A 23,857-nucleotide genomic window follows, 5' to 3' on the forward strand; every position below is an offset into this window, starting at 1 on the left:
TCTTTATCAATTTTACCCTTTTATTTTTTGATGTTCCGTGAGGCGAGATAAAAAGTGGAAGTGTTCCGTGGCCGAAAAAGTTTGGGAAACGCTGTTTTAGAAAGTTAAAAATCGAATGGATGACCGATGAATCACATTTTATCACACAGAAACTAAGTTAAACTTTTTCAAGCAGCGCGCGAAGACTGACCATTTGAATATTTTTTGCGATATTAAACCATTTGCACCTATCATCAACTTTTCTGCGTTTTGTTGCCATTTGTCTAAGTTATAATTAAATTATAGGCTATTGAACTGTGAATTATATACTTGTTACCTATACTAACGCGCTAACCCCTATATCTGACCATAGGTGTACGCCGTCTATTTATATGTTAATTAATTGCTGTTTTTCTGCATGATTTACATCATTTAAATCTCGCGCCGATAATTTATTGCTTGTTCTGTTTGTATCCTGATTATCAATTTTGTTTAATTCAAAAATGTCAACGTTTATTTGAAGCGAACACTACCCGGAAAAGCTTAAAACGAATACTCAGATAGAATAAAAAAATTTCATATCTACTCCGACGATAAGTAAAAATGCTGAGACGAATTAAATATGTCCTCTTTTTCGTTTGTCTGGCGAGTCTAGGGAGGTTATACCTAATCTTATACTCTGATTTTTTCATTTTTCATGGGGAGGGATATGTGCACTTTTCGTAGAGTTCAGAGTGCAATCTCTATACATAGAAACATGGGGAGGGGTATGTGCACTTTTCGTAGAGTTCAGAGTGCAATCTCTATACATGGAAACATGGGGAGGGGTATGTGCACTTTTCGTAGAGTTCAGAGTGCAATCTCTATACATAGAAACATGGGGAGGGGTATGTGCACTTTTCGTAGAGTTCAGAGTGCAATCTCTATACATGGAAACATGGAGAGGGGGGTATGTGCACTTTTCGTAGAGTTCAGAGTTTAATCTCTATACATAGGAACATGCGGAGGGGTATGTGCACTTTTACAGAGTTCAGAGTGCAACCTCTATACATATACCATTGGGGATCTGCGCACTATCATATAAAATTGACTAGGGATATCATCATAAAGTTTTTTGGGGAATGGAATTCAGAGTTCAATTTATATACATAGAAACTTGAGACATGGGAAGAATCTTTGCACCATCATATAGGAGTATTTGTGTTCCATAACATTCTCCGAGCAATTGCATTGTTTGATATTGCATCGCCACATATCTTCTTTGATAGAACCCTTCAATCGTTCGAGATTCGTCTTTGATAATTAATCAATCGAGATTGAGTCCTTGAATGGCTTTCTCCCAACGACGCAGAAAATTCACATTTATGAGAAATTGTTCGCGTTATGAGGTAATTGGATCCATGTGTGATGTATAATGTTGTGTAGTGAATAAAGTTATTTTTTGACCCTTTTCATAATCGAGCAAATAGGTATTTGTAACAGTCATTATCTCAGTTTTGAGTAGTAAAGTTGGCTTTGAACAGTTTTCGATACTATTATTCAGAAATCTCATCATACCGAAAGCACACTCGATATACAAATTTCAATAATTAAATAAAAAGCATTTCAGGGTGATCTGAGCCGCGAGAATCCAAATTTGGTTATCGAGCAGCGACACCCATAATAAAGTTCAACACGAAAATAATAACAAATAGTAAATGTGTCCATTGGAGTAAAAGTGAACAATGAATCTGAAAATTATGTGATATCAACGATCTTGAAATGTGTGTGCCTCATCCAACATCTGTTGAAGTCCGTCACTCAATTGGTCATCCGGTAACAAGAAGCCTAATTTCTGTTATAAGCAATAAAACTAAGACGAACTTTTATTTGTTAATGGAATCGGCTGAATCCAAATATATAACATTGCTAATTATAATTACAGAAAGATTTCGGCATTATCAAAAGAAAAATGGTTAGTTTGTCCTTTGTAAATATTAATTGTATAAAATCGACCACGAATTATTACCGTGTGGATCGATACATCAGAATGATGCCGAATATGGGTCCAATCAGCAATTTATACTGATTAATATATGAATCACGTACACGCCCATAAAGAGCAGATTATATTAAAAATCATTTGATTTCCTAAATTCTACTCGCCGGCCTGAGATATTCCCTGCTAAACAATTCATAGTCATCTAAACACCTAGTCTAGATTCGTCTGTCGAACCCTATCTAGTCATTTCTTGCTGACTAACTAATAAATCGACAGACGAAATTCATATTACCACACACAAGTGAGGAATCCTCAAGCGAAGTGTCCATCTTCCATCCTTTGTTCTTCACTGATGGCTCTGATTCTACATTAAGTGTTGGTTGTGTTGACCTGGGGTAAAAAAATGAGAACATCAAGTATGACATTCGTTTTTTAGACAGAGGGCCAAAAATTTTGCCTATCTAGGGCCATGTAAGTGTGACGTAAAAAGTTACATTTAATGAACAGTATTTACAGTGGAAAATAATAGGCCTCGTGCCAAAACTGAATTTGATCGCAATTTCAAGAAATCTCCTGGGATATTTTTAACTAAAACATCAAAATTTGGTTTTAGTTTGATTTTGAATGCATCACATTTGCCAGGTTTAATTCTGGTTTAGTTTAGTTTGTCCATGTCAGCTTTCAAGTCTAGTTCGCATGAAAACTTGCATTTTAAAAACTTTAAAAATAAATTGTGGTATATCACCTGTTTACTGGAAATCGCATGCCAGTCTTCTTAGCGATGGACAAGTTGTATTCTTCAGCGTCTATTCGGGACGAAGGTCGTTGCAGCGAAGTCTGTAGCAAAACAAAAACGACTTTCCCAACCGGATTAGTCGCTTCGAAATATATTATCCAAATTCTTTATACATAGAAGCATGGGACATGAGGGGAGGAAATAGAACATAAGAGTATTTTCAAATTCAAAAGGTGACTATTAAACATTACTGAAAACTTTGAATGCTGAATGCTGTTGGCTGCACAAATGTATTTGCAGTTAAATCCAAACCATTCATTCCATATTATTTGACGTTGATTCGCTAATTAAGCTGAATCAGCCGAATTAAGTTAAGTATCGAAAAATTATTAAAAAAAACTAATGCTCTTCTTCTTCGGATGATATCTGAAAATATAAAAACAGTGTTAGTTGACGAAATGATAGTTTATACAGAAGCAAATTTTCAGGAAAAGGGGAACACTAAAATATAACACAGAAAACAAAAATGTAATAAATAAAAAGTGTCGTGCAATTGTCTTGCATTTGAATGCACGACAATATGGTTGATTTTTCCAAACACAATAACCATGAAAAACAAAAATATGTCTTGCATTTTATTGCACGACAGTAGGGTGCATATGAATATGATAACAACTAAGTCGAATATGATAAATGTCTTGCATTCTATCGCACGACATCTCAGTGTATGAACATGGTTTTGCCGCCAAAACAATTAACCACGAAAAAGAAAATATGCACAAGTGTAAAAATATAACCTAGAACTAGATTGGAAGAGAAAGAGTTTTAATCCCCAGACAAGATGCCTGGGAACTTTTACAGCATTCATTCTCCTAATGCTCGCCTATCACCGTGAAAAAGTGAATTATCAAACCCAGCTTGAAGTCACAAGAGAGGACAACAGTGCGAGTGATAATCACTTCTCACCCTTATACCTATCTATCCCTAACTAAAAAATTATCTATCCGGCCGTCCCAACCACCCGTCTCAACATCCCAGCGAACGATTTTTAACCCTAGTTTGACAAAGTCTATTTACGCCAACCTGATCTAATATTGCAATGAACGAAGCGTTCCCTACATATTCTAACCTGCCTAAGGTCAGCTTTTTTAACCCAATCTGTATTTATCATGTGCGCGGGCGATTTCACTCTGCTACGTTGAGTGAATCCTGGCTAAATGGTGCAAGCACCAGGGGTTTAGGCTCTCTAGATCGAAGCGCGGGCGTCATCTCCCCCTGCAATCATGAACACGAACCCAAATATTGCAATTTATGAGTTTGTTTTGATTGCCGTACTAAACTATATATAAACTGAAAGCTGACCGGCCTTAAATCCCTAAGTTGCCCGAGACCTAGAGGCAACATTTAGGAAGAATAGAAAACAACTTAGCATTGGCGCACAGTTGACCTAATCGTAATAAGGAAAATTTCAGTTTTAGATCATTGTTGTCTAGTGTTTTATGGGTTAAACTGCATATTACAACTGTTTGTGCCACAATGCTCAAGTCATCAACTACTATTTGCCCTAGTCTAACTACCTTACCAGAAGCTTAGTGCTACTGGGCTTGGCAATATTGAATCTGGGTTAGAAAACCCGTTCAATATTAAACCAAGACTTCACCTCTTTAAGTGCAATAGTGGCCAATGGTTTTCCAATAAATCCGAATATCGGAATAATTCAAACAAATGATTTGAAGAATTTTAAGCTTTTGCCATTTATTGCGCCCGAGAGGATCTATTGTACCTTCTGATGTCTTTCGTCTGCTTCGTCTCACCATTTGTGAGACCCTGTACTATGGCCTAACAAGGAAAAAAGTTCAAGTCTCATCCAAATATGTGCTCCATGTGACCGATCCAATTTAGGAGACTTTGAAGCTTAATCCCAAAAACAAAGAACAAAAACCTAACGCCCTATCTAACTAACAATACATAAATCAGTGCAGTGTTAAGCCTAACCGAAACCCTTCTTTATTAAATTCAGTCGGTCAAAAGAGCAAATTTTGTTTAATTTTAAAGATATCACATTGTTATGATAATTATTGAAAGGTTTCGGCATTATTAAAAGAAAATATGGTTAGTTTTCCCTATTTCAAATATTAATCGTAAGAAATCGTCCACGAAATTATTACTGTGTGGATCGATACATCAGAATGATGTTGAATAAAAGTCCAATCAGCAATTTATACTGATTAATGTATGAATTATGTACACGCCCATAAAGAGCAGATCATATTAAAAATCATTTGAATTCTTAAATTCCTATTACCCGCCGGACTGAGTTGTTCTTCGGTAACCATTCGTAATAAGAGCTATCAAAACACCTAGTCTAGATTCGTCTGTCGAACCCTATCTAGTCATTCCTTGCTGACTAACTAATAAATCGACAGACGAAATTTGTAGTACCACACAAGTGAAGAATCCTCTAGCGAAGCGTAGAGTCCTATCTTCCATCTTCGCGCCCTTTGCTTTTCACCCGATGGCTCTGATTCTACATCAAGCGTTCGTACAACAAACATAAACAACAATCGAAATCGTTCAGTTGGCCTGGGATAAAAAACATGAGAACACTAAGTATGATATTCGGTAATTTATATTTGCTTTTCAGGCTAAAAATCTAAGCGAAGGAGTGTTAGTACAACGAACACAAAACGAAATTAAAAGTTCAGTTGGCCTGAGATGAAAAAAAAAACACGAAAACATTAGGTATAATATTCGGAAATTTATATTTGTTATTCAGGGTAAAATACCACGCGAAAGTCGTAGGCCTGAGATAAAAAAAAATGAGAACACCAAATATGATAATCGGAAATTTATATTCGTTTTTCAGGGTAAAAATATATTCTGAAAACTGCTGTGCCCTGCCTAGCAAGACGAAAACGAATGAACAAGACCGATTATGGACTTTAGCGACTCATTAAATAGGTATTTTGAAAATCTTCGTTCCGAGAAGCAGTAAATCAAAAATATTGCTCCCACGTTTTAGTAACTTTATCGCATTGAATGAACGGTTATTTGACGCAGTTTAAATTATTAATTGTTGTATATCACCTTAGTTGGTTGATATCGTGGCCGGTCTTCTTGAATAATCGAATAATATTAGGAAATTTTCTTGAACCTGAAAACGACAGTAGAACAATCATTTTACGATTTTTATTTGAATGGAGTGCATTCGTAAACATGTTTTTTATCTCGGCTGTTTGTACATTTTACTAAACGTTTTTTTTTGACCAAACAATAACAGCATAAGCAAATATGTAAAGCGATCTGTAGTTTCAATAATTACCTTTCTCAAACGATGACGTATTTGAGATCTTCGGAACATTCAGTCAGCTCACGATGACGTAAACATGCGATGCAAGACAGGTATTAGAAACCAGTTCTCAAAAGTCGTCGTTCAAATATGTGAATGTTTTTCGGCTCCTGTAAAACATTTAAGCACTCAATTATTACTGTAATTATCAATAATGGAATAATTAAATACTTTTGTTATGGTGCAAAAGATGCCAGATGCCAAAGAACCGTAAACCATTTTCGGAGAAAATTCAAGTTTGCAAATTAATTTATGTATTTTGTAATACAGCTTTGCTAATATATTATTTTAAGATTTTCTTACAGCACTCGAGAACAGGGAAGCCAATAATAAGACCCATATCGGAATCCGAACTACAGAGCTCGCTGGAGCATTCGACTGCATTCGCCTAAACCTAAACTAACGCGGTCATATCAGCTATGCTACAGGACAAAATAACTAGCACCCACGGAATTCAACCTATATGCCCACAGATCAAAAATTTAAAAAAAAACATGAGAACACTGGGTATGATATACGGAATTGGGGTGAAAACCCAAGTCAATCTGGCAACTGCTGCATAAAAAAATTTGGCACCGCGTAGAGAAACTCTAAAATAAGGCCATGGAAAGAACCAAATATGAACTAAAGCGACTCATATTTATTACATGCGTATTTTGGATGCGTATTGGGATTTGTATTTATATAGTTATCTCGGGGAGAGGAAAGTTGATTAGACGGCTCAATCACACGGCGAACCATGGCCTCTCGTCCAGTTACCAGTCTATGTCGGATTAGTTAGCCAGTTATTTGTTTTCAGATGCATGGACTTGACGGTGAAGCCCTAACCAACCAACGATTACGTGAACCACTCTACGAGGTTTATTAGATACGGGTATTTATTGTTGTATCTCACCTTAGTTGGTTGATGTCGAGGCCGGTCTTCTTAACCACCTGAACATTAATAAATTGTCTTTACCTGTAAATGGCAATAGAACAATCAATTTTCGATTTTCATTTGGATGCAATGTATTTGTAAACAAAAATTATTAATCTCGGCTGTGGGTACACTCAACTGGTCGGAATATTTTGACCAAACAATATTATCATAAGCAGCACATATGAGCAATGTATAGTTTCAATATTTACCGTTTCCAAGTCGATGACGTATTTCAGTTCTCAGACTCGCTGTACGAAATTGGGAATCTTTCGGCTCCTGTCAAACATTTAAGAACTTAATTATTTCGTTCAGAGAATAGCCCAGAAGCACCAAAATGAAAAATATTGTTCTCACGTTTCAAAAACTTTACCGCCTTTAACGATTGTTGTATCTCACCTCACTTGGTTGATTTCGTGTCCGGTCTTCCGGAAACTCGAATATTATGAATTTTTTTTTAACTGTTAATATCAATAGAACAGTCATTTTATGATTTTGTTTGAAAGCATTGCATATGTAATAAAAATTAATTATCTCGGCTTTTGGTACACTTTGCGTCGCCCCAGAAGTGTGTGTACCAATATGGAGGTAACTAATCATATTCGCCTACTTTACATCAAGTTGTGTAAAGGGACCGAAACCCAAGGGCAGGGGGTATATTCACTCGGCTAACACAGTCAGTCCCCGAACTCGTAAAAGAACTAAAATAAGGAAAGTCGGAATAAAATTATGGCCTAACCCTAACTTTGTACACACACTACGGGAGTACCCCACTTTGTTAATAGATTTTTTTACCAAACAATATCAGCAAAAACAGTAAGAAATGCATGGTTTCAATAATTACCGATGACGTATTTGAGGTCGTTGGAACATCCAGTCAGTCTATGAATAACGTGAACAGCGGGAATTGCAAATCAGTTCTGCGACTCGTCGTACGAAATTGTAAATCTTTTTGGCTCCTGTGAAACATTTAAGAACACATTACTTTCATTATTAATCATGCTTTATATATATTATTCTGAAACAATGAAATGAGTTGATAAATCATCGCATTTGATCAATCAAAGTAACAGAAGCATATTTGTATTATAGAGCTGGCAGCGTACCAATAGTTCCTTATATATTATATAGGTCACAAGCACTATAGTTACGGGCTCTCAAATATAGTTAGCGTAAACACTTCGTTTAATATTTTTTGAAATAATACACGGTATATCACCTTTCCATTCGTAATCGCATTGGTCACCCAGTCTTCATGGCGATGGACAAGTTGTGGTATTCAGCGTCTGATCGGGACGAAGGTTGTTGCTGCGAAGCCAGAGAAACACTTTCCCCACCCGTACCAGTCGCTTGCAAATTTATTATCCACAATCTGGCTGTTTCTTTAGTAGAATATTAAGAATTGTGTGTTTTGACATTAAATATTATCATAAAGTTTTTTGAGGAATTCAGCTTTCAATCTCTATACATAGAAACATGGGCAGGATTATGTGCACTTTTCGTAGAGTTCAGAGTTCAATCTCTATACATAGAAACATGGGCAGAGTATGTGCACTTTTCGTAGAGTTCAGAGTTCAATCTCTATACATAAAAACATGGGCAGGGTTATGTGCACTTTTCGTAGAGTTCAGAGTTCAATCTCTATACATAGAAACATGGGCAGAGTATGTGCACTTTTCGTAGAGTTCAGAGTTCAATCTCTATACATAGAAACATGGGCAGGGTTATGTGCACTTTTCGTAATGTTCAGAGTGCAATCTCTATACATAGAAACATGGGGAGGGGTATGTGCACTTTTCGTAGAGTTCAGAGTTCAATCTCTATACATAGAAACATGGGGAGTGGTATATGCACTTTTCGTAGAGTTCAGAGTTCAATCTCTATACATAGAAACATGGGGAGTAGTATATGCACTTTTCGTAGAGTTCAGAGTTCAATCTCTATACATAGAAACATGGGCAGGATTATGTGCACTTTTCGTAATGTTCAGAGTGCAATCTCTATACATAGAAACATGGGGAGGGTTTTCGTAGAGTTCAGAGTTCAATCTCTATACATAGAAACATGGGCAGAGTATGTGCACTTTTCGTAGAGTTCAGAGTTCAATCTCTATACATAGAAACATGGGCAGAGTATGTGCACTTTTCGTAGAGTTCAGAGTTCAATCTCTATACATGGAAACATGGGGAGTGGTATGTGCACTTTTAATAGAGGTCAGAGTTCAATCTCCATACATAGAAAAATGGGGAGGGGTATGTTCACTTTTCGTAGAGTTCAGAGTTCAATCTCTATACATAGAAACATGGGGAGTGGTATGTGCACTTTTCGTAGAGTTCAGAGTTCAATCTCTATACATAGAAACATGGGGAGGGGTATGTTCACTTTTCGTAATATTCAGAGTTCAATCTCTATACATGGAAACATGGGGAGTGGTATGTGCACTTTTAATAGAGGTCAGAGTTCAATCTCTATACATAGAAACATTGGGGATCTGCGCACCATCATATAAAATCGACAAGGGATATCATCATAAAGTTTTTTGGGGAATGGAATTCAGAGTTCAATTTATATACATAGAAACTCGAGACATGGGAAGAATCTTTGCACCATCATATAGGAGTATTTGTGTTCCATAACATTCTCGGAGCAATTGCATTGTTTGATATTGCATCGCCACATATCTTCTTTGATAGAACCCTTCAATCGTTCGAGATTCGTCTTTGATAATTAATCAATCGAGATTGAGTCCTTAAATGGCTTTCTTCCAACGACGCAGAAAATTCACATTTATGAGAAATTGTTCGACGTCATGAGGTAATTGTTTTCATGTGTGATGTATAATGTTGTGTAGTGAATAAAGTTATTTTCTGACCCATTTCATAATCGAGCAAATAGGTATTTGTAACAGTCATTATCTCAGTTTTGAGTAGTAAAGTTGGCTTTGAACAGTTTTCGATCCTATTATTCAGAAATCTCATCATACCGAAAGCACACTCGATATACAAATTTCAATAAATGAATAAAAAGCATTTCAGGGTGATCTGAGCCGCGAGAATCCAAATTTCGTTATCGAGCAGCGACACCCATAACAAAGTTCAACACGAAAATAATAACAAATAGTAAATGTGTCCATTGGAGTAAAAGTGAACAATGAATCTGAAAATTATGTGATATCAACGATCTTGAAATGTGTGTGCCTCATCCAACATCTGTTGAAGGTAACAGGAAGCCTAATTTCTGTTATAAGCAATAAAACTAAGACGAACTTTTATTTGTTAATGGAATCGGCTGAATCCCAAATATATAACATTGCTGATTATAATTACAGAAAGATTTCGGCATTATCAAAAGAAAAAATGGTTAGTTTGCCCTTTGTAAATATTAATTGTATAAAATCGACCACGAATTATTACCGTGTGGATCGATACATCATAATGATGCCGAATATGGGTCCAATCAGCAATTTATACTAAATAATATATATGAATCATGTACACGCCCATAAAGAGCAGATTATATTAAAAATCATTTGATTTCCTAAATTCTACTCGCCGGCCTGAGATATTCCCTGCTAAACAATTAATAGTCATCTAAACAACTAGTCTAAGATTCGTCTGTCGAACCCTATCTAGTCATTTCTTGCTGACTAACTAATAAATCGACAGACGAAATTTATATCACCACACAAGTGAGGAATCCTCTAGCGAAGTGTCCTATCTTCCATCCTTTACTCTTCACCGATGGTTCTGATCTTACATTAAGCGTTGGTTGTGTTGGCCTGGGGTAAAAAAAATGAAAACATCAAGTATGATAAGCCAAAGAGCCAAAAATTTTGCCTACCTAGGGCCATGTAACTGTGACGTAAAAAGTTACATTTATTGAACAGTATTTACAGTGGAAAACAATGGGCCACGTGCCCAAACTGAATTTGATCGCAGTATCAAGAAAATTCCTGGGATATTTTTAACTAAAACATCAAAATTTGGTTTTAGTTTGATTTTGGATGCATCACACTGGCCAGGTTTAGTTTGTCCATGTCAGCTTAAGTCTAGTTCGCATGAAAACTTGCATTTTAAAAACTTCAAAAATAACTTGCGGTATATCACCTTTTTACTGGAAATCGCGTGCCAGTCTTCGTAGCACTGGACAAGTTGTAGTCTTCAGCGTCTATTCGGGACGAAGAACAAAAACGACTTTCCCAACCGGACCAGTCGCTTCGAAATATATTATCAATATTCTTTATACATAGAAGCATGGGTCATGAGGGGAGGAAATAGAACATAAGAGTATTTTCAAATTCCAAAGGTGACTAATAAACATTACTGAAAACTTTGAATTCTGAATGCTGCTGGCTGCACAAATGTATTTGCAGTATTCAGCAGTATTGCAGTATTGCAGTATTGCAGTATTCAAACCATTCATTCCATATTATTTGACGTTGATTCGCTAATTAAGCTGAATCAGCCGAATTAAGTAAGCCTCGGATAATCTATTTAAAAAAACTAATGCTCTTCTTCTTCGGATGATATCTGAAAATATAAAAACAGTGTTAGTTGACGAAATGATGAGTTTATACAGAAGCAAATTTTCAAGAAAAGGGGAACACTAAAATATAACACAGAAAACAAAAATGTAATAAATAAAAAGTGTCCTGCAATTGTTTGCACGACACTGCAAGTGAATGTCTTGCATTTGAATGCACGACAATATGGTTGATTTTTCCAAACACAATAACCATGAAAAACAAAAATATGTCTTATGATAACAACTAAGTCTGATATGATAAATGTCTTGCATTCTATCGCACGACATCTCAGTGTATGAACATGGTTTTGCCGCCAAGACAATTAACCACGAAAAAGAAAATATGCACGAGTGTAAAAATATAACCTAGAACTAGATTGGAAGAGAAAGAGTTTTAATCCCCAGACAAGATGCCTGGGAACTGTTACATCATTCATTCTCCTAATGCGCGCCTATCACCGTGAAAAAGTAAATTATCAAACCCAGCTTGAAGTCACAAGAGAGGACAACAGTGCGAGTGATAATTACTCTTCACCCTTATACCTATCTATCCCTAACTAAAAAACTATCTATCCGGCCGTCCCAACCACCCATCTCAACATCCCAGCGAACGATTTTTAACCCTAGTTTGACAAAGTCTATTTACGCCGACCTGATCTAATATTGCAATGAACGAAGCGTTCCCTACATATTCTAACCCTAAGGTCAGCTTTTTTAACCCAATCTGTATTTATCATGTGCGCGGGCGATTTCACTCTGCTACGTTGAGTGAATCCTGGCTAAATGGTGCAAGCACCAGGGGTTTAGGCTCTCTAGATCGAAGCGCGGGCGTCATCTCCCCCTGCAATCATGAACACGAACCCAAATATTGCAATTTATGAGTTTGTTTTGATTGCCGTACTAAACTATATATGAACTGAAAGCTGACCGGCCTAAAAACCCTAAGTTGCCTGATACCTAGAGGCAACATTTACGAAGAATAGAAGACAACTTTGCATTGGCGCATAGTTGACCTAATCGTAATAAGGAAAATTTCAGTTTTAGATCATTGTTGTCTCGTGGTTTATGGGTTTAACTCCATATTACAATTGTGTGTGCTACAATGCTGAAGTCATCAACTACTATTTGCCCTAGTCTAACTACCTTACCAGAAGCTTAGTGCTACTGGGCTTGGTAATATTGAATATGGGTTAGAAAACCCGTTCAATATTAAACCAAGACTTCACCTCTTTAAGTGCAATAGTGGCCAATGGTTTTCCAATAAATCCGAATATCGGAATAATTCAAACAAATGATTTGAATTTTTTCAAACAATTTCTTCAGAGAAATTTAGGAGAGAGGATCTATTGTACCTTCCGATGTCTTTCGTCTGCTTCGTCTCACAATTTGTGAGACCCTGTACTATGGCCTAACAAGGAAAAAACTTCAAGTCTCATCCAAATATGTGCTCCATGTGACCAATTTAATTTAGGAGACTTTGAAGCTTAATCCCAAAAATAAAAAACTAAACCTAACGCCCTATCTAACTAACAACACATAAATCAGTGCAGTGTTAAGCCTAACCGAAACCCTTCTTTATTTAATTCAGTCGGTCACAGGAGCAAATTTTATTTAATTTCAAATATATCACATTGTTATAATAATTATTGAAAGGTTTTCGGCATTATTGAAAGAAAATATGGTTAGTTTTCCCTATTTCAAATAATAATATTAAAGAATCGTCCACGAAATTATTACTGAGTGGATCGATACATCAGAATGATGTTAAATAAAAGTCCAATCAGCAATTTATACTGATTAATGTATAAATCATGTACACGCCCATAAAGAGCAGATCATCATAAAAATCATTTGAATTTTTAAATTCCTATTACCCGCCGGACTGAGTTGTTCTTTGGTAACTATTCCTAATAAGAGCTATCGAAACACCTAGTCTAGATTCGTCTGTCGAACCCTGTCTAGTCATTCCTTGCTGACTAACTAACAAATCGACAGACGAAATTTGTAGTACCACACAAGTGAAGAACCCTCTAGCGAAGCGTAGAGTCCTATCTTCCATCTTCGCGCCCTTTGCTTTTCGCCCGATGGCTCTGATTCTACATAAAGTGTTCGTACCGCAAACATAAACAACAATCGAAATCGTTCAGTTGGCCTGGGATAAAAACATGAGAACACTAAGTATGATATTCGGTAATTTATATTTGCTTTTCAGGCTAAAAATCTAAGCGAAGGAGTGTTAGTACAACGAACACAAAACGAAATTAAAAGTTCAGTTGGCCTGAGATGAAACAAAATACATGAGAACATTAGGTATAATATTCGGAAATTTGTATTTGTTATTTATTCAGGGTAAAATACCACGCGAAAGTCGTAGGCCTAAGATAAACAAAATGAGAACACCAAATATGATAATCGAATATTTATATTCGTTTTTCAGGGTAAAAATATATTCTGAAAACTGCTGTGCCCTGCCTAGCAAGACGAAAACGAATGAACAAGACCGATTATGGACTTTATCGACTCATCAAATGGGTATTTTGGAAATCCTCGTTCTGAGAAGCAGTAAATCAAAAATATTGCTCCCACGTTTTTCGCATTGAATGAACGGTTATTTGACGCAGTTCAAATTATTAATTGTTGTATATCACCTTAGTTGGTTGATATCGTGGCCGGTCTTCTTGAATAATCGAATTATATTAGGAAATTTTCTTGAACCTGTAAACGACAGTAGAACAATCATTTTACGATTTTTATTTGAATGGAATGCATTCGTAAACATGTTTTTATCTCGGCTGTTGGTACATTTTACTAAACGTTTTTTTTTGACCAAACAATAACAGCATAAGCAATTATGTAAAGCGATCTGTAGTTTCAATAATTACCTTTCTCAAACGATGACGTATTTGAGATCTTCGGAACATTCAGTCAGCTCACGATGACGTAAACATGCGATGCAAGACAGGTATTAGAAACCAGTTCTCAAAAGTCGTCGTTCAAATATGTGAATGTTTTTCGGCTCCTGTAAAACATTTAAGCACTCAATTATTACTGTAATTATCAATAATGGAATAATTAAATACTTTTGTTATGGTGCAAAAGATGCCAGATGCCAAAGAACCGTAAACCATTTTCGGAGAAAATTCAAGTTTGCAAATTAATTTATGTATTTTGTAATACAGCTTTGCTAATATATTATTTTAAGATTTTCTTACAGCACTCGAGAACAGGGAAGCCAATAATAAGACCCGTATCGGAATCCGAACTACAGAGCTCGCTGGAGCATTCGACTGCATTCGCCTAAACCTAAACTAACGCGGTCATATCAGCTATGCTACAGGACAAAATAACTAGCACCCACGGAATTCAACCTATATGCCCACAGATCAAAAATTTAAAAAAAAACATGAGAACACTGGGTATGATATACGGAATTGGGGTGAAAACCCAAGTCAATCTGGCAACTGCTGCATAAAAAAATTTGGCACCGCGTAGAGAAACTCTAAAATAAGGCCATGGAAAGAACCAAATATGAACTAAAGCGACTCATATTTATTACATGCGTATTTTGGATGCGTATTGGGATTTGTATTTATATAGTTATCTCGGGGAGAGGAAAGTTGATTAGACGGCTCAATCACACGGCGAACCATGGCCTCTCGTCCAGTTACCAGTCTATGTCGGATTAGTTAGCCAGTTATTTGTTTTCAGATGCATGGACTTGACGGTGAAGCCCTAACCAACCAACGATTACGTGAACCACTCTACGAGGTTTATTAGATACGGGTATTTATTGTTGTATCTCACCTTAGTTGGTTGATGTCGAGGCCGGTCTTCTTAACCACCTGAACATTAATAAATTGTCTTTACCTGTAAATGGCAATAGAACAATCAATTTTCGATTTTCATTTGGATGCAATGTATTTGTAAACAAAAATTATTAATCTCGGCTGTGGGTACACTCAACTGGTCGGAATATTTTGACCAAACAATATTATCATAAGCAGCACATATGAGCAATGTATAGTTTCAATATTTACCGTTTCCAAGTCGATGACGTATTTCAGTTCTCAGACTCGCTGTACGAAATTGGGAATCTTTCGGCTCCTGTCAAACATTTAAGAACTTAATTATTTCGTTCAGAGAATAGCCCAGAAGCACCAAAATGAAAAATATTGTTCTCACGTTTCAAAAACTTTACCGCCTTTAACGATTGTTGTATCTCACCTCACTTGGTTGATTTCGTGTCCGGTCTTCCGGAAACTCGAATATTATGAATTTTTTTTTAACTGTTAATATCAATAGAACAGTCATTTTATGATTTTGTTTGAAAGCATTGCATATGTAATAAAAATTAATTATCTCGGCTTTTGGTACACTTTGCGTCGCCCCAGAAGTGTGTGTACCAATATGGAGGTAACTAATCATATTCGCCTACTTTACATCAAGTTGTGTAAAGGGACCGAAACCCAAGGGCAGGGGGTATATTCACTCGGCTAACACAGTCAGTCCCCGAACTCGTAAAAGAACTAAAATAAGGAAAGTCGGAATAAAATTATGGCCTAACCCTAACTTTGTACACACACTACGGGAGTACCCCACTTTGTTAATAGATTTTTTTACCAAACAATATCAGCAAAAACAGTAAGAAATGCATGGTTTCAATAATTACCGATGACGTATTTGAGGTCGTTGGAACATCCAGTCAGTCTATGAATAACGTGAACGTGCATAGCGGGAATTGCAAATCAGTTCTGCGACTCGTCGGACGAAATTGTAAATCTTTTTGGCTCCTGTGAAACATTTAAGAACACATTACTTTCATTATTAATCATGCTTTATATATATTATTCTGAAACGATAAAATGAGTTGATAAATCATCGCATTTGATCAATCAAAGTAACAGAAGCATATTTGTATTATAGAGCTGGCAGCGTACCAATAGTTCCTTATATATTATATAGGTCACAAGCACTATAGTTACGGGCTCTCAAATATAGTTAGCGTAAACACTTCGTTTAATATTTTTTGAAATAATACACGGTATATCACCTTTCCATTCGTAATCGCATTGGTCACCCAGTCTTCATGGCGATGGACAAGTTGTGGTATTCAGCGTCTGATCGGGACGAAGGTTGTTGCTGCGAAGCCAGAGAAACACTTTCCCCACCCGTACCAGTCGCTTGCAAATTTATTATCCACAATCTGGCTGTTTCTTTAGTAGAATATTAAGAATTGTGTGTTTTGACATTAAATATTATCATAAAGTTTTTTGAGGAATTCAGCTTTCAATCTCTATACATAGAAACATGGGCAGGATTATGTGCACTTTTCGTAGAGTTCAGAGTTCAATCTCTATACATAGAAACATGGGCAGAGTATGTGCACTTTTCGTAGAGTTCAGAGTTCAATCTCTATACATAAAAACATGGGCAGGGTTATGTGCACTTTTCGTAGAGTTCAGAGTTCAATCTCTATACATAGAAACATGGGCAGAGTATGTGCACTTTTCGTAGAGTTCAGAGTTCAATCTCTATACATAGAAACATGGGCAGGGTTATGTGCACTTTTCGTAATGTTCAGAGTGCAATCTCTATACATAGAAACATGGGGAGGGGTATGTGCACTTTTCGTAGAGTTCAGAGTTCAATCTCTATACATAGAAACATGGGGAGTGGTATATGCACTTTTCGTAGAGTTCAGAGTTCAATCTCTATACATAGAAACATGGGGAGTGGTATATGCACTTTTCGTAGAGTTCAGAGTTCAATCTCTATACATAGAAACATGGGCAGGGTTATGTGCACTTTTCGTAGAGTTCAGAGTTCAATCTCTATACATAGAAACATGGGCAGGATTATGTGCACTTTTCGTAATGTTCAGAGTGCAATCTCTATACATAGAAACATGGGGAGGGTTTTCGTAGAGTTCAGAGTTCAATCTCTATACATAGAAACATGGGGAGTGGTATATGCACTTTTCGTAGAGTTCAGAGTTCAATCTCTATACATAGAAACATGGGCAGAGTATGTGCACTTTTCGTAGAGTTCAGAGTTCAATCTCTATACATAGAAACATGGGGAGTGGTATATGCACTTTTCGTAGAGTTCAGAGTTCAATCTCTATACATAGAAACATGGGCAGAGTATGTGCACTTTTCGTAGAGTTCAGAGTTCAATCTCTATACATGGAAACATGGGGAGTGGTATGTGCACTTTTAATAGAGGTCAGAGTTCAATCTCCATACATAGAAAAATGGGGAGGGGTATGTTCACTTTTCGTAGAGTTCAGAGTTCAATCTCTATACATAGAAACATGGGGAGTGGTATGTGCACTTTTCGTAGAGTTCAGAGTTCAATCTCTATACATAGAAACATGGGGAGGGGTATGTTCACTTTTCGTAATATTCAGAGTTCAATCTCTATACATGGAAACATGGGGAGTGGTATGTGCACTTTTAATAGAGGTCAGAGTTCAATCTCTATACATAGAAACATTGGGGATCTGCGCACCATCATATAAAATCGACAAGGGATATCATCATAAAGTTTTTTGGGGAATGGAATTCAGAGTTCAATTTATATACATAGAAACTCGAGACATGGGAAGAATCTTTGCACCATCATATAGGAGTATTTGTGTTCCATAACATTCTCGGAGCAATTGCATTGTTTGATATTGCATCGCCACATATCTTCTTTGATAGAACCCTTCAATCGTTCGAGATTCGTCTTTGATAATTAATCAATCGAGATTGAGTCCTTAAATGGCTTTCTTCCAACGACGCAGAAAATTCACATTTATGAGAAATTGTTCGACGTCATGAGGTAATTGTTTTCATGTGTGATGTATAATGTTGTGTAGTGAATAAAGTTATTTTCTGACCCATTTCATAATCGAGCAAATAGGTATTTGTAACAGTCATTATCTCAGTTTTGAGTAGTAAAGTTGGCTTTGAACAGTTTTCGATCCTATTATTCAGAAATCTCATCATACCGAAAGCACACTCGATATACAAATTTCAATAAATGAATAAAAAGCATTTCAGGGTGATCTGAGCCGCGAGAATCCAAATTTCGTTATCGAGCAGCGACACCCATAACAAAGTTCAACACGAAAATAATAACAAATAGTAAATGTGTCCATTGGAGTAAAAGTGAACAATGAATCTGAAAATTATGTGATATCAACGATCTTGAAATGTGTGTGCCTCATCCAACATCTGTTGAAGGTAACAGGAAGCCTAATTTCTGTTATAAGCAATAAAACTAAGACGAACTTTTATTTGTTAATGGAATCGGCTGAATCCCAAATATATAACATTGCTGATTATAATTACAGAAAGATTTCGGCATTATCAAAAGAAAAAATGGTTAGTTTGCCCTTTGTAAATATTAATTGTATAAAATCGACCACGAATTATTACCGTGTGGATCGATACATCATAATGATGCCGAATATGGGTCCAATCAGCAATTTATACTAAATAATATATATGAATCATGTACACGCCCATAAAGAGCAGATTATATTAAAAATCATTTGATTTCCTAAATTCTACTCGCCGGCCTGAGATATTCCCTGCTAAACAATTATTAGCCATCTAAACACCTAGTGTAAGATTCGTCTGTCGAACCCTATCTAGTCATTTCTTGCTGACTAACCAATAGATCGAAAGACGAAATTCATATTACCACACAAGTGAGGAATCCTCTAGCGAAGTGTCCATCTTCCATCCTTTACTCTTCACCGATGGCTCTGATCTTACATTAAGCGTTGGTTGTGTTGGCCTGGGGTAAAAAAATGAAAACATGAAGTATGATAAGCCAAAGAGCCAAAAATTTTGCCTACCTAGGGCCATGTAACTGTGACGTAAAAAGTTACATTTAATGAACAGTGTTTACAGTGGAAAACAATGGGCCACGTGCCCAAACTGAATTTGATCGCAGTATCAAGAAAACTCCTGGGATATTTTTAACTAAAACATCAAAATTTGGTTTTAGTTTGATTTCGGATGCATCCCACTGGCCAGGTTTAGTTTGTCCATGTCAGCTTTCAAGTCTAGTTCGCATGAAAACTTGCATTTTAAAAACTTCAAAAATAGCTTGCGGTATATCACCTTTTTACTGGAAATCGCATGCCAGTCTTCGTAGCGATGGACAAGTTGTAGTCTTCATCCGTCTCCGAAGGTTGTTGCAGCGAAGTCTGTGGCGAAACAAAAACGACTTTCCCAACCGGAACAGTCGCTTCTAAATATATTATCAAAATTCTTTATACATAGAAACATGGGACATGAGGGGAGGGAATAGAACATAAGAGTATTTTCAAATTCAAAAGGTGAATATTAAACATGACTGTAAACTTTGAATGCTGAATGCTGTTGGCTGTGCAAATGTATTTGCAGTTAAATTCAAACCAGTCATTTCATACTATTTGACGTTGATTCGCTAATTAAGCTGAATCAGCCAAATTAAGTAAGCCTCGGAGAATCTATTTAAAAAAACTAATGCTCTTCTTCTTCGGATGATATCTGAAAATATAAAAACAGTGTTAGTTGACGAAATGATAGTTTATACAGAAGCAAATTTTCAAGAAAAGGGGAACACTAAAATATAACACAGAAAACAAAAATGTAATAAATAAAAAGTGCCGTGCAATTGTTTGCACGACACTGCATGTGAATGTCTTGCATTTGAATGCACGACTATATGGTTGATTTTTCCAAACACAATAACCATGAAAAACAAAAATATGTCTTGCATTTTATTGCACGACAGTAGGGTGCATATGAATATGATAACAACTAAGTCTAATATGATAAATGTCTTGCATTCTATCGACATCTCAGTGTATGAACATGGTTTTGCCGCCAAGACAATTAACCACGAAAAAGAAAATATGCACAAGTGTAAAAATATAACCTAGAACTAGATTGGAAGAGAAAGAGTTTTAATCCCCAGACAAGATGCCTGGGAACTGTTACATCATTCATTCTCCTAATGCTCGCCTATCACCGTGATAAAGTAAATTATCAAACCCAGCTTGAAGTCACAAGAGAGGACAACAGTGCGAGTGATAATCACTTCTCACCCTTATACCTATCTATCCCTAACTAAAAAAACTATCTATCCGGCCGTCCCAACCACCCATCTCAACATCCCAGCGAACGATTTATAACCCTAGTTTGACAAAGTCTATTTACGCCGACCTGATCTAATATTGCAATGAACGGAGCGTTCCCTACATATTCTAACCTGCCTAAGGTCAGCTTTTTTAACCCAATCTGTATTTATCATGTGCGCGGGCGATTTCACTCTGCTACGTTGAGTGAATCCTGGCTGAATGGTGCAAGCACCAGGGGGCTCTAGGTCGAAGCGCGGGCGTCATCTCCCCCTGCAATCATGAACACGAACCCAAATATTGCAATTTATGAGTTTGTTTTGATTGCCGTACTAAACTATATATAAACTGAAAGCTGACCGGCCTAAAAACCCTAAGTTGCCCGAGACCTAGAGGCAACATTTACGAAGAATAGAAGACAACTTTGCATTGGCGCACAGTTGACCTAATCGTAATAAGGAAAATTTCAGTTTTAGATCATTGTTGTCTCGTGTTTTATGGGTTTAACTGCATATTACAACTGTTTGTGCCACAATGCTTAAGTCATCAACTACTATTTGCCCTAGTCTAACTACCTTACCAGAAGCTTAGTGCTACTAGGCTTGGCAATATTGAATCTGGGTTAGAAAACCCGTTCAATATTAAACCAAGACTTCACCTCTTTAAGTGCAATAGTGGCCAATGGTTTTCCAATAAATCCGAATATCGGAATAATTCAAACAAGTGATTTGAAGAATTTTAAGTTTTTGCCCTTTATTGCGCCCGAGAGGATCTATTGTACCTTCCGATGTCTTTCGTCTGCTTCGTCTCACAATTTGTGAGACCCTGTACTATGGCCTAACAAGGAAAAAAATTCAAGTCTCATCCAAATATGTGCTCCATGTGACCGATTTAATTTAGGAGACTTTGAAGCTTAATCCCAAAAATAAAAAACAAAACCTAACGCCCTATCTAACTAACAATACATAATTCAGTGCAGTGTTAAGCCTAACCGAAACCCTTCTTTATTTAATTCAGTCGGTCACAGTAGCAAATTTTGTTTGATTTCAAATATATCACATCGTTATGATAATTATCGAAAGGTTTCGGCATTATTGAAAGAAAATATGGTTAGTTTTCCCTATTTCAAATAATAATATTAAAGAATCGTCCACGAAATTATTACTGAGTGGATCGATACATCAGAATGATGTTAAATAAAAGTCCAATCAGCAATTTATACTGATTAATGTATAAATCATGTACACGCCCATAAAGAGCAGATCATCATAAAAATCATTTGAATTCTTAAATTCCTATTACCCGCCGGACTGAGTTGTTCTTCGGTAACCATTCCTAATAAGAGCCATCAAAACACCTAGTCTAGATTCGTCTGTCGAACCCTGTCTAGTCATTCCTTGCTGACTAACTAATAAATCGACAGACGAAATTTGTAGTACCACACAAGTGAAGAATCCTCTAGCGAAGCGTAGAGTCCTATCTTCCATCTTCGCGCCCTCTGCTTTTCGCCCGATGGCTCTGATTCTACATAAAGTGTTCGTACCGCAAACATAAACAACAATCGAAATCGTTCAGTTGGCCTGGGATAAAAACATGAGAACACTAAGTATAATATTCGTAAATTTATATTTGCTTTTCAGGGTGAAAATCTAAAAATCTAAGCGAAGGAGTGTTAGTACAACGAACACAAAACGAAATTAAAAGTTCAGTTGGCCTGAAAGGAAACAAAAAACATGAGAACATTAGGTATAATATTCGGAAATTTATATTTGTTATTCAGGGTAAAATACCACGCGAAAGTCGTAGGCCTGAGATAAAAAAAAATGAGAACACCAAATATGATAATCGGAAATTTAGATTCGTTTTTCAGGCTAAAAATATATTCTGAAAACTGCTGTGACCTGCCTAGCAAGACGAAAACGAATGAACAAGACCGATTATGGACTTTAGCGACTCATCAAATGGGTATTTTGAAAATCTTCGTTCCGAGAAGCAGTAAATCAAAAATATTGCTCCCACGTTTTAGTAACTTTATCGCATTGAATGAACGATTATTTGACGCAGTTTAAAATATTAATTGTTGTATATCACCTTAGTTGGTTGATATCGTGGCCGGTCTTCTTGAATAATCGAACAATACTAGGAAACTTTCTTGAACCTGAAAACGACAGTAGAACAATCATTTGACGATTTTTATTTGAATGCATTGCATTCGTAAACATGTTTTTTATCTCGGCTGTTGGTACATTTTACTAAACGATTTTTTGACCAAACAATAACAGCATAAGCAATTATGTAAAGCGATCTGTAGTTTCAATAATTACCTTTCTCAAACGATGACGTATTTGAGATCTTCGGAACATTCAGTCAGCTCACGATGACGTAAACATGCGATGCACGACAGGTATTAAAAACCAGTTCTCAAAAGTCGTCGTTCAAATATGTGAATGTTTTTCGGCTCCTGTGAAACATTTAAGCACTCAATTATTACTGTAATTATTAATAATGGAATAATTAAATATTTTTGTTATGGTACAAAAGATGCCAGATGCCAAAGAACCGTAAACCATTTTCGGAGAAAATTCAAGTTTGCAAATTAATTTATGTATTTTGTAATACAGCTTTGCTAATATATTTTTGTAAAATTTTCTTACTTCACCCGAGAACAGGGAAGCCAATAATGAGACTCATATCGGAATCTGAACTACAGAGCTCGCTGGAGCATTCGACTGCATTCGCCTAAACCTAAACCAACGCGGTCATATCAGCTATGCTACAGGACAAAATAACTAGCACCTACGGAATTCGACCTATATGCCCACAGATAAAAAAAATTAAGAAAAAACACACTTCTGGAGCGCTCAAAAAATATTTGTTTCCACGTTTTGAAAACTTTGCTGCATCGAATGAATGATTGATTATTGTTGTATCACACCTTAGTCGGTTGTTGTCGAGGCCGGTCTTCCGGAAAACTCGAATATTATGAAATTTTCTTTTACCTGTAAATGGCAATAGAACAATCCTTTATAATTTACATTTTTATTTTTATTTGTGCATTTGCAAAAAAAATATTTATCACGGCTTTTGGTTCATATTGTGGCGCCCCAGAAGTATGTGTGTGTACCAATATGGAGGTATCTAATTTTGTTCGTCTACTTCACATCAAGTTGTGCAAAGGGACTGAAACCCATAGGCAGGGGGTATATTATAGGTATTGTGACCTAACCCTAATCTGGTACACACACTACGGGAGT

The 23,857-nt window shown here is 36.4% G+C and overlaps 3 long non-coding RNA genes across 3 annotated transcripts; all 3 read right to left on the reverse strand.

The window, feature by feature from the left end:
• Positions 1 to 3,256: 3,256 nt before the first annotated feature.
• Positions 3,257 to 6,991, reverse strand: LOC120334655 (uncharacterized). Its single transcript, XR_005568527.2, has 4 exons — positions 6,941 to 6,991; positions 6,019 to 6,155; positions 5,784 to 5,850; positions 3,257 to 5,279 (listed from the first exon to the last, which is right to left on the reverse strand). It is a non-coding gene; the product is annotated as an uncharacterized LOC120334655 (long non-coding RNA).
• A 6,104-nt stretch (positions 6,992 to 13,095) lies between these two features.
• LOC120347037 (uncharacterized) lies at positions 13,096 to 16,726 on the reverse strand. The gene is made up of 8 exons (XR_013468969.1): positions 16,536 to 16,726; positions 16,155 to 16,275; positions 15,668 to 15,771; positions 15,523 to 15,589; positions 15,290 to 15,352; positions 14,368 to 14,504; positions 14,134 to 14,200; positions 13,096 to 13,637 (listed from the first exon to the last, which is right to left on the reverse strand). It is a non-coding gene; the product is annotated as an uncharacterized LOC120347037 (long non-coding RNA).
• Positions 16,727 to 19,179: 2,453 nt separating this feature from the next.
• LOC144411832 (uncharacterized) lies at positions 19,180 to 22,763 on the reverse strand. Its single transcript, XR_013468907.1, has 3 exons — positions 22,695 to 22,763; positions 19,603 to 22,183; positions 19,180 to 19,273 (listed from the first exon to the last, which is right to left on the reverse strand). It is a non-coding gene; the product is annotated as an uncharacterized LOC144411832 (long non-coding RNA).
• Positions 22,764 to 23,857: the final 1,094 nt, after the last annotated feature.

Source organism: Styela clava, chromosome 15 (assembly GCF_964204865.1).
Source record: "Styela clava chromosome 15, kaStyClav1.hap1.2, whole genome shotgun sequence".
Taxonomy (NCBI): domain Eukaryota; kingdom Metazoa; phylum Chordata; class Ascidiacea; order Stolidobranchia; family Styelidae; genus Styela; species Styela clava.